Consider the following 18,142-nt stretch of genomic DNA (forward strand, 5'->3'; position numbering starts at 1 on the left):
TGGCTGAATAACATTCCAGTGTGTATATGTACCACCTCTTCTTTACCCATTCGTCTATTGATGGACACATAGGCTGCTTCCATATCATGGCTGTTACAAATAGTGCACTGTTAAACTTAGGGGTGCATATGTCTTTTTTTTTATTAAGATGTTATTGATATACACTCTTATGAAGGTTTCACATGAAAAAAAATGTGGTTACTACATTTACCCATATTGTCAAGTCCCCACCCATACATACCCCAATGCAGGCACTGTCCATCAGTGTAGTAAGATGCCACAGATTCACTATTTGCCTTCTCTATGCTACACTGCCTTCCCCGTGACCCCTCACCCTATGTGTACTAAACATAATACCCCTCAATCCCCTTCTCCCTCCCTCCCTACCCGCCCTCTAAACCCCTCCCCTTTGGCAACCCCTAGTCCCTTCTTGGAGTCTGTGAGTCTGCTGGTGTTTGGTTCCTTCAGTTTTGCTTTGGTGTTAAACTCCACAAATAAGTGAAATATTTTGGTGTCTGTCTTTATACGCAAGGCTTATTTCACTGAGCATAATACCCTCTAGCTCCATGCATGTTGTTGCAAATGGTAGGATTCGTTTTCTTCTTATGGCTGAATAGTATTCCATTGTGGATATGTCCCATCTCTTCTTTATCCATTCATCTACTGAAGGACAATTAGGTTGCTTCCATATCCTGGCTATTGTAAACAGTGCTGCGAGAAACATAGGGGTGCATATGTCTTTTTCCATCTGAGAACGTGTATTCTTTGGGTATATTCCAAGAAGTAGGATTCCAGGGTCAGATGGTATTTCTATTTTTAGTTTTTTGAGGAACCTCCGCATTACTTTCCACAGTGCTTGAACTATTTCAAATTCCACCAACAGTGTAGGAGTGTTCCCCTTTCTCCACATCCTCAACAACATTTGTTGTTGTTTGTCTTTTGTATGTTGGCCATCCTAACTGATGTGAGGTGATATCTCATCGTGGTTTTAATTTGCATTTCCCTGATGATTACCGATGTGGAGCATCTTTTCATGTGCCTCTTGGCCATGCATATTTCTTCCTTGGAGAAGTCTCTGTCCTCCACCCATTTTTTAAATCGGATTATTTGTTTTTGGGATGTTGAGGTGTATGGGTTCGTTGTATATTTTAGATGTTAACCCATTATTGGATAACTCATTTATGAATATATTCTCCCATAATGTAGGATGCCTTTTTGTTCTACTGATGGTGTCCTATGATGTACAGAAGCTTTTTAGTTTGATGTAGTCCCACTTGTTCATTTTTGTGTTTGTTTCCCTTTCCCGAGGAGATGTGCTCAGGAAAAATTTGCTCATATTATATGCAAGAGATTTTTACCTATGATTTCTTCTAAGAGTTGTATGATTTTGTAACCTACATTCAGGTCTTTTATCCATTCTGAGTTTACTTTTGTGTATGGAGTTAGACAACAAACCAGTTTCACTCTCTTACACGTAGCTGTCCAGTTTTGCCAACAACAGTTGTTAAAGAGGCTGTCTTTTCCCCACTGTATATCCATGGCTCCTTTATCATATATTAATTGGCCATATATGTGTGGGTTTATATCTGGGCTCTATTCTGTCCCATTAATGTATGGTTGTGTTCTTGTGCCAGTTCCAATTTTTTTTGATTACCGTGGCTTTCTAGTGGAGCTTGAAGTCACGGAGCATAATCCCCCAGCTTTGTTCTTTCTCTGGATTGTTTTGGCTATTTGGGGTCTTTTGTGGTTCCATATCAATTTTATAACAATTAGTTCTAGTTTGCTGAAGAACGCTGTCGGTATTTTGACAGGGATTGCATTGAATCTGTAGATTGCTTCAGGCCAGATGGCCATTTTGACAATATTAATTCTTCCTATCCATGAGAACAGGATAGATTTCCATTTATTGTTGTCTTCTTTAACTGTTTGCTTTATCTTTGTTTTTGTGCAGTTTAGATATGATGTGCATAGATGTGGCTTTTTGGTTGTTGTTTTGGTTTTTTGTGTTTGTGTTTGTTTTTGTTTTGTTTTCATTTGGTATTTAGCCTGATTGGTGTTCTATGAACTTCTTGAATCTGTGGTTTGGTGTCTGTCAATAATCAGAGGCTTCTAGGCCATACATATTTCAAATATTTCATTTTCCTGTACTCTCTCTCTTTGGCTTCTGATACTCCAATTACACATAATGTACAGCTTTTTATATTGTACCCATGCTCTTAGATGTTCTGTTCTATTTGTTCTTTTTTCTCTTTGCATTTACACTTGAGAAGGATCCAATATCTCCTGATAAGCCAGTGATAGTTTTCTTAATTTCTGATACTTTTTTGTGTCTAGCATTTACTTTTGATTTTCTTAGCATTTCTAACACTTGACTTATTCTACCCATCTGCATCCATTTTTCAGATTGTCATTTTTTTACCACTACAACCATTAGCTTATTAATCACAGTTATTCTAAATTTCCTTTCAAATAATTCCAACATCTATGTCATATCTAAGTCTGGTTCTGATGCTTGTTTTATTTCTTCAGACTGTCTTTCCTTGTCTTTTGGCATCCCTTTTAATTTTGTGTTGAAAGCTAGACATGTTATATCAGGTAATAGAAACTGAGGTAAACAGGCATTTAGTGTATTTATGTTAATCTTGCTAGGAGTTTGGCTGTGTTTCATGTTTGGTGTAGCTACAGGTACCAGAAATTTCAAAGTGCTCTACTATCCTTGGGTTTTTTTCTCCTCTGGACTTTAATTTTCCCCAAGAGTTCTTCCTCAGAGAGACTCTGTCTTGCAGCTCTTTCAACTCTCATCCACTGTTACTATACTGGAGCCCTGTCAGTAAAGTGGTAAGTTACGGGATTGGGAGCATATTCTACAATATTTTGATTAAATCTCAGTCTTTTAGCAGCCCTGTGTGTCATGGCCTTTGCAAGAGTGTCTTCAGTGATATAGCTTCCCCTCCCTGCCTGAGATCTGTATTCCCTTCCCTGGCTGCATCATCACAGTCTGTTCCTGTGAAGCCCAGAACCTTGTTGACTATGTTTTTTCCCCCTTTCTGTGAGATAGGAATAGCAGAGGAGGCTGGAATGGAATTCCTTTCTCTTAACTGTGATAAGGCTCTGGAAAAGTCTTTTTTCCTCGTAGAATCATTATAGAGAAGGCTCAGAACATATTTCACGATGGTTACTCTTCTCTTTTCCTTGCCAGAGCCATGAGGGGATCTTTTTTGGATTTCACTAGGACAGCCTAGTAAGGTTCCTGGAGATAAAGCCCACAAAAGCATAGAGGCTCTCCTAAGACTGTGGCCCTCCAAGAATTTCCCCACTCACATGCGAATCCATGCCTAGCTTCCAGCTGTTCATCAAAGTTACTATTTACACGTTCATACCAATTTATGATTCCACCAACTTCTTGTCTGGTTAAACAGATCTTGGGTGTGTCTCTCTGGATATATATGCCTGCGTCCTCACATTTTGGGATAGCAATTTGCCCTGTGAGCTTAGTTCTCTGGTGCATCCAAGAGAAGTCATTAATTTTCAATTTGTGCAGCTTACTCTTGTTGGAAAGATGGGAGCAACAAAGTGAAAACATTTCTATGTATAGATTAGGCTACTTATATTCATGAAGCTCAAATAGAGAATATGTAACTTATTCTAGTTTATTCATAGAGTTAATATTCAAAGTTAAAATATTTTTAGGAAGAAAGTTTTATATGCAATGAGAACATACATGGCAAACCTGAAATAAAACTAAGCTTGCATTAAATTGGTGCCAGTATAATTCCATCTGTGTGAATTTGGTTCCCAGCAGATATTGACATTCTTCAGACTACGTGTGAAACATGCCCCACCAATACCCAGATGCACAAGAGTAAAACCGCCCAACTCAGGGAGCTGACATTCCGTTGCAGATAGACTAGTGAATAAAGAATATGACAAATATGGTATAAGGAAATAGGAGCATGATATGGGAAGCATGCAATGATCCTCAATTTGAAATTTCAATTTTAGCGTGAGTTTTCTATATATTCATTTAGATTTCTGTTCTAAGCACTTTGCAATGCACTTGGCAATGAGGTTTGTCCCCAGGAGACCATGTGACTTTGGAGGATACTAGGGACATATGTAATGAGGAGTTCTGCACATAAACTGCATTAGCATCAGTGTTAATCCCCATTTCCCTAATCAGCTTACTGAAAACCATCTCCAATACTGACATTTGTCTATGTTATCTTCTAAGAACTTTATGGTTCCATTTTCACAGGAATACACATATTTAATTCTGAAGAAAAGTATATAGATTGGAGACATCACAGGCTTAAATGGTAGAAAACAAAACCAAAACAGTATTATTGTACCCTTGGAGAACTAAATATAATATATTGTCTCAGAACGTAGAGCTTGGCACTCTACAAAGAATAACAGAGTCACCTGACTAGCACCAGGACATGTGTCACTCTGATTTCCATTGATTAAATCAGCAGGCTCCATGGTATCCAAGGCTTAAGGAAATCTCTGTACTGTGCTGTAAAATCGTTACTAGTTTTTTAAGCTTCTAAAGTTTGTACTCAGTTATGGCCTTTGCTTTTATATTGTCCTCCTGATCTGGACATAGACTGATATGTGAATCTCCTTTGCATCTTGATAATACATACGTACCACTTGCTGACAAAAAAGTGCTATAATTCTGAGCTATCTCTCAGGCCACTTAATGAAACTCATTTTTTCTATGCCTCTATTATTTTAATTTTCCTTTTCTCAGACCCTCACATCACAGACATTATGTGTCTCACAAACTCTATCAGGGGTACTGATTTTTCTTAATAAGCTAATAGTAGTGCCTCAGATTTTATACTCTCTAAAAGGCTAAGGAAAGGAAGACTAGGGCTTAAAAGAAAATACTGAAATGCTTCCGTAATTTAAAGCAGAGTCACATATCTTATTTTTATCCTTTAGGGAACTACCATTTCTTCTTTTTGCTAGACCAAAGAAATAGGACAGACAGGTGTGTGCCCAAGTACATGACTTAACAGAGTCCTTTTCAAGAGAATAGTGGTGGTGTTTTAGACTCAGTGTTTATGTTGTTAAACCCTCCTGATGAATAAGCAGTGTCCCTTCTCTGCCCTCTTTTCGTACATGAAGGCTGTGAAAAATTTTAAAGGACCAAAGGTTTTTATAATTCATGGCACACCGTGTTCCTCTCTGCGTGTGTCTGTAACCTTAAGTGGCCTTTAAAATGTCTCTTTACCGCTGGCCTCCCTGTTTTAAATGCTACAGCATGAAACCTGAATGGCTTCTATGGCAATCCCTTGGCCTTGCCTTGCAAACACTGGCCGGCCAGCCAATCTAGTTACAACAGACCTGATGCTGGCCTTTGTGATAGTCAGTAATCCAAGGTGTCACACCTGAACTCAGTCTCTCTATTGAGCACCACACTGGCTAGAGAAGGAGTCCAAAATGGTGGTATAGGAAGACCCTTCCATGAACACACTGTACCTACGCAAACATCTGGAGCAATCCCTCCTGTAGAAGATCTGAAGGTTGACTGAAAAGCTTCCGCACAACAGAGATTAGAGACACCACATAGGGAACAGCAGGAGAAACGGAGACACGGTAGTGATGCGAACCCCACTCCCAACATGGCGACTTGCAGTAGGAAGGGGTGTCCCTGAGGAGACTGTACACGGATTCACCCACCCTGGGACACAGAGAAAAATAACTGTGTTTTAAAGGCCAACTGGAATATAAGTAAAGGAAACCAAATGGTGGGTGGGGGAAGTGCTGGACTTGTCTCTAGGGTCTGAGGTGCTGGTGAGCGCCATTATGTACATTCCCTCTCCACCTTTAGTGTGATGGGGAGTAGGGTCCAGGCCCTCTAGCTAGATTGCTGCCTCAGTGAGCTCTAGGACACTAGCCTGCAACTCCAGGCCACCCCAACTGCACCCCAAGTTGGCTTCCCTGCCAGCACCTACCCAAGCTTCAAGCTCCAGCCATCCCACCAGGATGGAACCAGTGCAGAGCACACTGGGACACTTCTAGCCCATACCAGCTCCAGTCATAGTGCCAGTGTGCACCCTGCACAGAACACCCAAGCCCCCCCCCACCGAACCATGCCCAATTTGGTCAGCTTCTGCCATCCCACCGGGGTACCTCCTATGCAGAGTGCCCTGGGATCCCCCTAGCCTATGCCTGCTTTGGCTTCAGCTGTCCTGCCAGGGTACCCCCTATGCAGAGCACCCCCAGATCCTCCAGTTCATGCCTATTTTGGCACCAGCCATCTTGCCAGAGATCTCCCTGTATGGAACACCCCTGGACCATTAGCTTAAGCCCATCTTGGCTCTAGCTATCCTGCCAGTGTGCCCCAGGACCCTCTGGCCCATGCCTGCTTTGGCTCCAGCTATCCCACCAGGGCAGCACCAGCACAGAGCACCGTAGACCCCCTAAGGCTGTGCCTGCTACAGTTTCAGCCAGCCAGCCAGTCAAAGCTGCCAGGGACACACAGTCTACACAGGGGATGTTCCTATACAAGGTCACTGCTTGAAAAGTGGGAGAGGTAGCTATTTTGCCCAATTCATAGAAGCTAACACAGAACATCAACACAAAAAACAAAACAAATGTGAGACAGAGAAATATGCTTGCAATGAAAGAACAAGACAAAATTTCGGGAAAAGAGCTATAAGTAATCTACCTGATAAAGAGTTCAAAGCAATGCTTATAAGATGCTCACTTGACTTGAAAGAAGAGTGGATGAACTCAATGAGAACTTGAATATAGGGACAGGAAGTAAAAAAAGAACCAGTCAGAGCTGAAGAGTACAACAGCTGAAAGAAAAAATATACTAGAGGGAATCAACAGATTAGAAGATGCAGAGAATGAATCAGTTATCTGTAAGGCAGGTAGAGGAAAGGAACCATGCTAGACAGCAAATAGGAAAAAAAACATAGTAAGGAGGGTTAACGGATCTCTGTGACAACTGCAAGCATAATAACATTTACATCATACAGGTTCTACAAAAAGAAAGTCAGAGAAAGGGGCAGAAAAGTCATTTGAAGAAATAATAGCTAAAAATCTCTCTAGTCTGGGAAGGACACAGATATCTGGGTCCAGGAAGCACAGAGAGCCGCAAAGAAGATTAAGTCAAGGAGGTGCACACCAAGCCACATGACTAAAATGCCAAAGGTTAAAAATAAAGAGAATATTAAAAGCAGCAAGAGAAAGGCAGACAGTTACATACAAGGGAAATCTCATAAGGCTATTGGCTGATTTCTCAGCAGAAACTTTGCAGGCCAGAGGGAGTGGCATGATATATTCAAAGTTCTTAATGGAAAAGGTTATGACCAAGAATATTCTACTCTGCAAGGTTATCATTCAGAATTGAAGGAGGTAAGGAGTTTCTTAGACAAAAAAATTAAAGGAGTTCATCTCTAGTAAAGCAGCTTTATAATAAATGTGAAAGGGGCTTCTGTAAACAGGCCATAACTAGGAGTAAGAAAATTATGAAAGGTTCTCGGAGAGAGGGCACAGGCCAGCTTGCTCCGGTGTCTCTGGAGGAACACAGTAAGCCCGATCTGGGAGTGCGGAGCAAAAAGCTGGAGACTGGAACCAGTGTCTCGGCCTAGGTGAAGGGCGGTCATCGGGATGGTTTGCTTTGGCCACAAGAGAGCGAACTGGAAGGAGTACCGCCCCCCCACCCCGCCTCCCTGTGCTCCTCCTCCCCTCACCGCCTGCCCCCGTGCCTCCCCCCTCCCTTCTCCCCCCGCCCCTCCCTTCCCCCGGCCTCCCCCGCGCTCCCTTCTCCGCCGCCCCGCCCCCTCCACTCCTCGCCCCACCCCTCCCTTCCCCCTCCCCGCCTCCTCCACACCTCGCCACGCCCCTCCCTTCGCCCCCGCCCCGCATATCCCCGCCCCTCCCTTCTTCCCCGCCCCTCCCTTCTCCCCCGCCGTGCCCCCCGCCCCGCCTCCCCCCTCTCGCCCCGCGCCCGCCTCCACCGGCCCCTCCCTTCGCCCCCAGCCCCGCATACCCCTGCCCCTCCCTTCTGCCCCCGCCGCTCCCTTCTCCCCCACCCCGCCTCCCACCGCCCCTTCCTTCTCCCCCTTGTATCCCCGAGCCTCGGTGCCGAAGCTGGAACCGCCAACAAAGCTGCTCGCTGGAAATGTGGTTTGCGGAGTCGCAGCCATGGCGTCGCAAGGCATCGACATTAAATAGAACGTAGAAGGTGAGTGTGAGACGATATCTCAACATCTGGAACTTAATTGTTGGCACAGAGGATCATAGTGAAAAGGCAGGGTTCTCTCGTCTCCTGCGCTCCCCCCGCCATTAATATATGGGGAACTGTCGATGACGCTTACGGCAGAAGAAACGAGTATTTCTGTGGGAGGTGGAAGTATTTCAAATCCCCGTTTCTGATCCTCAGAGGATCTCTTATACGCCTTTTGGCTTAGCGGATCCTGGCTTCTGTTACCATCGCTGTATTGCGACTGCTCTAAGATCATTCCATAACCCTTCGCTAAACCCAGCGGCTTCTTTTTGACTCTCATCCTAATTTCCTTTGGCAAGTAATATTGTCAGCAATTTCCTCCCTAAAACTCTTTCCAAAGCACATATCCCGTTTTGTTTTTTTCTTCCTAGTGCCATCTTTTCTCAGCTTTCCTTCCGCCTCCCCTCTGCCTACCTGCCAGGGCTTGGTGTTTCTTGGTGTTCTGGCCTAGATTTCTTTCTGTTTTCACGTTTCTTGGGTATCTCAGCCAGTCCTACACTTGAAGCTACAACCTATATATCAACGACTGTCTGTATTGGAAACCCAGACTTCTTCCTTGAAATGTGAAATAGCTCTACTTAAATGACCCATTGTCGTCTCAAACCTAGAATGTCCAAAACAAAACTCATCTTCTCTCCATACGAAACCTCTTCTGCCTCCTGCATTCTCCTTCTTTCATTAATAATATCAACACCTTATTAAATCACCCAAGCTAGAAAACTTGGAGTCATTTTTGATGAATTTCTCTCTCCCTCAGCTCCTGAATGCAATCAGTCATCAAGTCTATTGATTATCCTGTCACTTAAATGCCACTTGATTCTGTGTCAGCCTTTTCATTCCTGCAGGCCCTGCTTAGTTGAGGCTCTCACCATCTCTTGCCCCGACTTAAAATAACCCCCTAACTGGAATTCCTGTCTCCAGTTTCTCTCTTCTCCCAGACATCGTCCATATTATTATCAAAAGTAGTTTTCTGAGAAACAGCTCTGGTCGTGCTGCCCCCCTACTTCTAAAAAAGTCACAGCTGCAATGTTTTGCACTTCCTAGAGAGGAAATTATAAAGTCCCTACCAGCGTTTCGTCATGGCACTGCTTTGGCTTGTATTAGCATTCATCCCTTTGAATTGCACTTACTGTTTTACCTGTCTGCTACCATGCTGGACCTATGAGTTCTCTAAAGGGCAAGAACCTTGTTTCAAACTGTATTTAAACTTAAATACAACTTAGTATTCACAGAATCTGACATAGTGCCTGGAACCTTCTGGAAAGTTAAAAATACATTTATTAAAGGAATGAATAAATGAACTCATTCTTATGTACAACGGGACAATCTCTGCGAACAAGTTGAAACCTCACCCAACTTTTCTCTTCCACTCAAGAGAGTATATTGGAATGCAAGTGAGTGGGAATAACTACTAATTGGCTCATTAAATAAATCATAGATTTTCCTTTCTAGAAATATTATTAAAAAGATACTACTTGCAGCATATCTCAAAATTGATATGTGCCACAGTGATGTGTCCTGGAACATAGTCTCATGGTTGAGAATGGCCCTAAGAAACCGAGGAAGTGCTCTTCCTCTCGGTTTTTCTGAAAAATGTAGATCCAGTGCTTTTTAGGTTTGGGAATTAAACCTTCATGTATACCTTTTGGAGGTTTTTTGTTCCCCCATGCTTTGGTGCTTTGTGCGTACACAAACCCTGAAGCCTCTGATGATGGATGCATTTTAAAAAATCAAATACATATATCACTGCCCTTTCTCGTAAATGCAACCCTCCAGGTCAGCACTAAAGTCCACTGCAAGATGTTTGCAGTATTTTATTTCTTGTAATGCTTGTTCTACGTGCAAACAGCTTTTTTGCACTTCCAGTGTTGTCATTGCAGGTCCCTCAGAACATTATGCAATTTTCCAAAGACATAATGAAAATAGCAAATTGTTTTTAAAGAGAACTTAGCGAAAGGGTTTATAAAGTTTTATATGTACCTAGACTCCAGTGGCCCTCCTAACTCTAAATCCTGTGATTTTATGATTAAATTCTTGCTTTAGGCTAAAGGGAAAGGATCATTTCTTGTTCTGAAAGGAGAAAGTAAGTGAAGTAGAAGTGACATAGGCAGTGCAAAGTCTTTGATTGTGTTCAGTTGCCCGTCTAGAAAGTGAGAATATGACAGCACAACTTCCAATAATTGCCCCTCTTGCACTATTCACAAATAATGTGAACTTTAGTATTTTGTATTCTTACTAAAGTACATTCATGCAGCGGATTTTGAGCCTTGAATACATATTGTTTGCAGGAAGTACCTTCTTTCTTGAAGAGAATTCTATTTTTCGTGTGCCCATCTATGTGTGTAAGAGAGGATTTGGCACATGCAAACTGTCTACGGATTTTTCTGAAGATTTTCCGAAGGCTGTTTTTTAAGGGAAAAAGTAAGAAGCTCAAGGATCTCCACTGAAGTAAACAACATGTAAAGATAATGCACAGAGTCCTTTTCTGAAGGGGGGGCGGGCAGCACACATTAAAGCAATTGTTTTTCCTCCCTGTTTGAAAACTAGAAGATGCCACTGAGTTCAATGGAGTTATTGTATAATAAACCACTCACTGTGCTCCAAAACTGGGAGCTCTTAGGTTAGGTGCAACTCTCCTCCAACAGGAACCGTGCGTGAGCAGGTGAGATTAGGAAGAGTTTTGCTGTGACCGGCCTGAAAAACACTGGGTACCAGACAAATGGTGGTCAGTTAAGTACCATCTAAGGGACCTTGTACCGGAGCTCCCACTGCATTCAGCCCACGAGGAAAGGTCAGGAAAGGTGGGAAAACTACACATCGCACCTGCCACTTGATTATTAGAACTCTACTAAAGGAAGCTTAGAATTTCCCCTGTAGCAGTCTAATAAGGGTATGGCATTTGTGTTACATGATTTTATTTGGTAGTGTGAAGTAACTTAATGGACTCATTATACTGAGAAGATTAAGGCAAATAACTTTGGTTTCGCTATCCTAAAGAATGTACTATTTTTCCTAGCATATTGTGGATACAGTGCAGGCTCTATATTATTGGCACCGGGCACTTACTGCAGCAAGGACAGCTACCCATGGTGGAGGCAGTACCTTGGCATCAGTGAGGCGTGCACGTGTGTATCCAGGTTGGTATTCACCTTCGACAGCTTTCATGAAGGAGCCAGAGAGCTCTTTTCAGTTCTACACATTTTGTAAATGCTCTGCCTTTGAAGAAGCTGATATCCTTAGCCCCTTCATGGCCTTGTATATTGGTGCTTGTGGCGACAATCTCGAGGACCGAGGGAACAAATTCTCACCAACCGGTGCATCTTTTGACCGTCCTAGACCTACATATGAAATTACTAGATTTCTCGGTACAGAAGAACTGATAAAATTGGAATGGCTTTCTCCCCTAGTTGTGTCCTGTAAAGGGTATGTTGCTTATTTAACACATTAACATTAGATACTGCCCGTGGGAAGAAAAGCAGAGGGAAAGTCGGAATCACGGACCTTCCTCCTCTATAGTGCCTTACTGCAGGGTCAGTATGAAGAGGCTGTGAGATGCAAGAGCCGTCTTTGAATGTCACGGCTCATGGGTTATAGTCTGCCAGTGCATCAGACTCCCTTGCCTTAGAAGTATTTCTTTGGTGCTTCCTGGTTCACAGGACAGAAAGAAGTAGGGATAGTTCATTTTATATATATATATATATATATATATATATATATATATATATGTATATTTCTTTTTTTTCAATTTTCTTATTTTTCCATTTTTCTCCTACCTCTCTCTTCTTCTGCCCCTCTCAGTGTTCGGCTTTCCTCGTGCCCCCTCCACCTGTGTTCCCACGGAAATGGTTGGCTCCTAAATTTAAATGACTAGTGCTGGGTGGATAAGCAGGTAGATTCTGGGTCATGTGACCTCCACTCCAAGCAACAATAGTTTCAGTGCTTATCCATAGAGTCTTACAACATATCTGAGCTTCTCTGGCCTTCCCAAATCTGTCAGACTAGAAATGCCTGAAGACTGAGCTATCCTGTAAGATGTATGATTCTCCTCGTTTGTAGTCACAGGAACTGCATCTATCTTCTCGTAGATAAGTATTTTCGATTCCTCTGTAGTCTGAAACAAGATGGTACATTTTTTTTTTTTGGTATCATTAATCTACAGTTACATGAGGAACATTATGTTTACTAGACTCCCCCCTTCACCAAGTCCCCCCCACAAACCCCACTAGAGTCACTGTCCATCAGCGTAGTAAAATGCCAGAGTCACTACTTGTCTTCTCTGTGCTACACTGTGTTCACTGTGACCCCCCCGCACACCATGTGTGCCAATCATAATGCTCCTCAGTCCCCTTCTCCTTCCCTCCCCAGCCCCTTTAAAAATTGCTAGTCCCTTCTTGGAGTCTGTGAGTCTGTTGCTGTTTTGTTCTTTCAGTTTTGCTTCGTTGTTATACTCCACAAATGAGGAAACTCATTTGGTAATTGCCGTTCTCCGCCTGGCTTATCTCACTGAGCATAATATCCTCCAACTCCACCCATGTTGTTGCAAATGTACGATTTGTTTCTTTCTTATGGCTGAATAGTATTCCATTGTGTATGTGTACCACATCATCTTTATCCATTCATCCACTGATGGACACTTAGGTTGCTTCCATTTCTTGGCTATTGTAAATAGTGCTGCGATAAACATAGGGATGCATCTGTCTTTTTCAGACCGGGCTGCTGTATTCTTAGGGTAAATTCCTAGAAGCAGAATTCCTGGGTCAAATGGTATTTCTATTTTCAAGATGGTACATTTTTAAAAGAGACAGTGCAGTATAGAGAAAAGGGCATTGGCCTGGAAACCAGTGCTCACTCAGCTACTAACTATTCATGTGAGTTTGGTAACCTTGGATCAGTCACTTACTCTTTGTTGGACTCAGTTCCCTGATGTGAAAAGAAATATCTGCATCAGTCTGGGTAAATTTTAGATTGACATTCAATAAATGCTTTACAGTGTCAGCAATTGATCTTTCCTCTACACAGATTGAATCTGAACTAAAATTAGGTGCCTATCATACAGGATAAATAGAGTACGTATTGGACACAGCCACTGGGCATTCCAGCAGGAAATAGGGTGTGTGTGTGTGTGTGTGTGTGTGTGTGTGTGTGTGTGTGTGTGTATGCAAAAGTGCAGGTACAAGTGTGTTATAATGCCTTTAAAAATAATGTTGTTTTCATATTATATGAATAATACATGTTCTGTTTGGTTATTCACTAAATAGCCTGCTTATAAAAAAAACCTCATAAATAAACTGCTTCACAAACTGCCAAAATTTAGTGTTTTCAACAATGGTACTTTATTTTTTATCATCTTTTTGTGAATGACTTGACCTCACATGAATGGTCCTTCTGTTCTATATACTGGGGCTGTAGTCATCTCAGAGCTTGACTGTGTTGGGGAATCTACGATGGCTTCACTCATATGCCTTGGAGGGCCCAGCTGGAAGGCTGTGCTCAGCTACGACACTGGGCTCAGCTAGGATTCTCCTTGTAATCTGGGGTTTCTCTTCTGCCATATTCTCTCTCCACTTAGCGTCTCCATGAGGATAGCCAGACTTATTAAATGGTGGCTCAGGGCTCCCCAAATCACAAAAGTGGACACTTCTAGGCCTTCTTAAGTCTTAGGTTTTGTAACTCACGCATTGTCACTACTGCGTCATTCTTCAGTTCAAGAGAGTAACGGAGGAAGCCAAGATAGAAGCACAGGTATAGTTCATTGGGATCGACTTTGGAGATAAACTGCTTTATGCTAATTTTTTTTTTAATTGGAAAATACAGGAAATTACAAATAGGAAAGTAAGGTAAAAATTATCCAGAAATATCTTAAGCTTTACTATAAGAAAATAGTTACCAAATAACATGCTTCCTATAATGCCATTTTGGGTTAGAAAGGTGTGTGTGTATGTGCATATCAGGTAAAACAAACCTGCAAGGGAAAACAGCAAAGTATTTAAAATAGTTATTTTTGTTTTGTGGAATTACGGATGATCATTGTCTTATTTTTATTTGTCTCTATTTTCTAACATTTTAATAATGCACATGCATTACTTGTATAAAACATTGAATCAATTTAAGTCTCACCCCTCTTAGTGATAACAACTATTAATATTTGGTGAATTTCTTCCTACTCATTAAATATTCCTTGATACTGTGATTTTACTTGTTATATCATGTGTTAGATAGATGTATTATGATGTATCTAATCATTTCCCTACTGTTGCCCATTCAGGTTGTTTATGTATGTATGTGTATACTGTTATTTTAAACAATACGTGAACATTTTGGTACATATTTGACTGTGTCATTTATCGTTTTCTTAAGATAAAGTAATAGAAGTGAAGTTTCCAGGTGAAGAGGTATGAGTTTTCAAATCTTTCAGTAAATGTTGCCAAACTACTTTCTAGAAAGTTATAAAAATGTGTCCTACTTTTTTAGTCAGTGGTAGAAGGCCTAACGTGACTCAGGACCAATAGTTGTAGATTGAAAAAATTAGATGATAATAAAATATATATGTAAACATACATGTATATATGTTTTTTTATTTTTTAAAATTTTTTTAGGAGAACAAGGTACAGGCTTTTATTTCGAAATAAAGTGAGAGGAAAGACCTCCTGGCTCACGCCAGGAAGGGACAAGTGAGCCCCCATGTGTATATGTTTATATGCATATATGTGTGTGTGTGTGTGTGTGTACACACACATACATATATGTATATAGTAGCATTTCATTTTAAGCTAAAACTTATAAATACATGTGTGTTCATTTGCCAGCATTTTGCTGTATGGTGAAGGATTTTTCTTTGAATGTGGTGTCATTTACTCAATATTGCTTTTGTTTAGTGGTAAGATGATAAATGTTTAACAACGAACTTTGTGGAAAAAAATAGCCCTGATTATGGCGTTTGACGATTCCATGGCGTAAATACTCCCACTGCGGCCACTTTTAAGTTATGACTTGACACTGAATGTGGAATTGGGAAGACATGGAACAGCACCATTACACTGTATTTCCACTAGCGAGAGAATGAATATAAATAACCTTAAGAGTATCAATAATTGTAAAATGTAAAATATTTACAAACTGATGAGTCTTCAGGATTTAATAAGTTTGTTTTAAAATACAACTTAATTCTAAGTTTGTATCATTTAATTATTAACCCCGCAGTTGTTCAACAACAGCTCAACAAATTCCCAGAAACTTGATAATTGGCTCCCGTGAGCTAGTACAAGCTGGCTCCAGCACACTGCTCATTTTGTCTTTTTCTGAAACCACAGCATAATGCATCCTCTTTGAGTTCCAGTGTGGGTGTCTTTGAAGTAGAAGGCCGATTTAAAAACACTTGCTATGAAATTTGAGCATAGAGTCCTTCTCTCCAGCTGCTGTTCCCAACCAATACTTTATGGTTGTTTCATCCACAACCAAGTTGACATCTTTTTTTTGGAATTGTGTTTATTGAGTTACAACTTAATTTAATGGAAGTGAATCATTCCTTTTTTTCTTTGTGCTTATACTTTGCCATCACCATTTTATGTAATATATAAAGGAAAGCTGTCATCAGCAAGCTTATGAATAATCACAGCTGGTTCTTAGTAAACCTCTAACTCAATTGGGGGGAGCAGAACTGCCGTGGCATCCACGACCATGAAAGTCTCTTGGCTCTGTGCATTCACATGCCACGGACATGGGCATAAGGTGGGCAAGTACTGTATTTTGTATTCTGTTTCTTTCATCTGAAGGACAGTTTTTAGTAAAATACCTGATACTGAGCTGGATAATGCAGATCTCTACCATATTCTTTCCAGTGGGGATTTATTTTACTGATTCATCCATGCTGTTTCTTCCATGACCAAAAATCGGGGTTTGTGAGACGGCTAGGCAGAGTCATAGGGACGGTATTTCATAGCCAAGTAGTCCAGGAAACAGTCACATGTCTGACCCTGTGCTCTACGGGTCACTAACACTGAATTCTAGCAAAGTGAGCTAATGAGGCTGTTGACATTATGTTTTTCTTGACATTTGTTTGTTCTCCTGCTTTCCATTCCACTCAAGTAGTTATTAAGTCAAACAATGTGAGAGTCAGGGTGCTCCTTACAGGGCGGTGCCAGTGACCTACTTTGATGGAATTTCTCTCAACCTCTGTTCCAGGTCCATGCTTCTGTTATATCCATGTGTATACCTTGGGAGCTTAAAGTTGTAATGCTAGCAAAGAATTTCTTACAGAAGATTGGTAATTTGTGTTAACATATCTGAGGTGCCCCCTCAAATGCGTGGACGGAAAACTGAGGTTTAATAGTTAAGCCACTGGAGAAGACTCCAGTGCTATTTATCGGGACCCTTGCAATCGTATTAGGAAGGTAAACAAGATTGCACTAAGTGAAAATGTCAAGAGATATTTGTGAAACTTTTGAGATTTCCCCTAAGCCTCAAGGTAGCCAAATGACCAAAGGCAGTTTGAAAGTTTAGTGACTGGTTCCTTTGTTGTAAGTAATTGTTGCCAGAAATGCCATTTCCTTCCGGCTTTCTGGCTGGAGGCTTCTCCATAACCTTCTGTAGAAGAGGTTTTAAGAATTCTTGGGACTTGAAACATACTTTTTGTCTCTGTGTTATCCACTTCAGTGACCATTACTGTTTTTCTTTTCCTGCTAATTCTGTCAGGTCGGAGAACTAGTCAAAAAGAGCTTTTCATACGTCGAAGACATTTTAAGAAGTGTTGACTTTAATGATAAGTTTCAACTGTTTCATCTGTTGAAGCTATTAAAATTCATTTTTCTGTAGGATCCGTATTTCAGAATTCGCTCAGTAAGTTTCAACATTTTATCCTTCGACTTTTTTATACACAATTGCAAATTCCAGTCTTATCTTTATTCATGTCATTCTCCCAGCCAGGTAATTTTTTTCCTTATCAGTCATTCTTTTGATTTTGACAGGATCCTTTCAGTGTGAACCTGAAGTAAAAGTAAAGTTTTAGCACAGCTTACAGAGTTAATCTAACTATGCTGTTTAAAGTCAAGATGGGACATAAAAAATGATCAGGGCCCATGAGGTATCTGTGGTGGTAAATGCTTCCTGGTTATAGCCAGGAAGGCTCACAAAGATAGGTGCTCCTTAGGACTGAAAACCTGGGAAAGAGACACCAGTTTGAGATGGCCCAGTTGTGAGTCTCTTGAGACAAATTACATTATATTATTCAATCCTCGTGGCTTTGAGGGTGTCAGAGTCACACACCTACCAAGTCACATAGCTATTAAGAAGCAGTGCCAGGACTCAAACTTAATTCTTTTTTTATTTTTATTTTTATTGATTTTTTATTTTGGTATCATTAATCTACAATTACAGAGAGAACGGTATGTTTACTAGGTTCCCCCCTTCACCAAGTGCCCCCGACATACCCCTTCACAGTCACTGTCCATCTGCATAGTAAGATGCTGTAAAATCACTACTTGTCTTCTCTGTGTTGCGCAGCCCTCCCCGTGTCCCCCACGCACTATACATGCTAATCGTAATGCCCTCTTTCTTTTTCCCCACCCTTATCCCTCCCTTCCCACCCATCGTCCCCAGTCCCTTTCCCTTTGGTAACTCTTAGTCCATTCTTGGGTTCTGTGATTCTGTGCTGTTTTGTTCCTTCAGTTTTCCTTTGTTCTTATACTCCACATATGAGTGAAATCATTTGGTACTTGTCCTTCTCCGCTTGGCTTATTTCACTGAGCATAATACCCTCTAGCTCCATCCATGTTGTTGCGAATGGTAGGATCTGTTTTTTTCTTACGGCTGCGTAATATTCCATTGTGTATATGTACCACCTCTTCTTTATCCATTCATCTACTGATGGACATTTAGGTTGCTTCCATATCTTGGCTA

General features: G+C 41.2%; 1 long non-coding RNA gene across 2 annotated transcripts in view; it reads left to right on the forward strand.

The window, feature by feature from the left end:
• Window positions 1-7,999: 7,999 nt before the first annotated feature.
• LOC140847484 (uncharacterized) overlaps window positions 8,000-18,142 on the forward strand; it is a 93,746-nt gene continuing 83,603 nt past the window's right edge. Inside the window, exons 1-2 of one of the 2 annotated variants that reach the window (XR_012127547.1) lie at window positions 8,000-8,206; window positions 11,265-11,385. This is a non-coding gene — a long non-coding RNA (uncharacterized lncRNA). The remainder of the gene's footprint in view (window positions 8,207-11,264; window positions 11,386-18,142) is intronic. The other variant, XR_012127546.1, reaches the window with a different exon arrangement.

This window comes from Manis javanica, chromosome X (assembly GCF_040802235.1).
Source record: "Manis javanica isolate MJ-LG chromosome X, MJ_LKY, whole genome shotgun sequence".
NCBI lineage: Eukaryota > Metazoa > Chordata > Mammalia > Pholidota > Manidae > Manis > Manis javanica.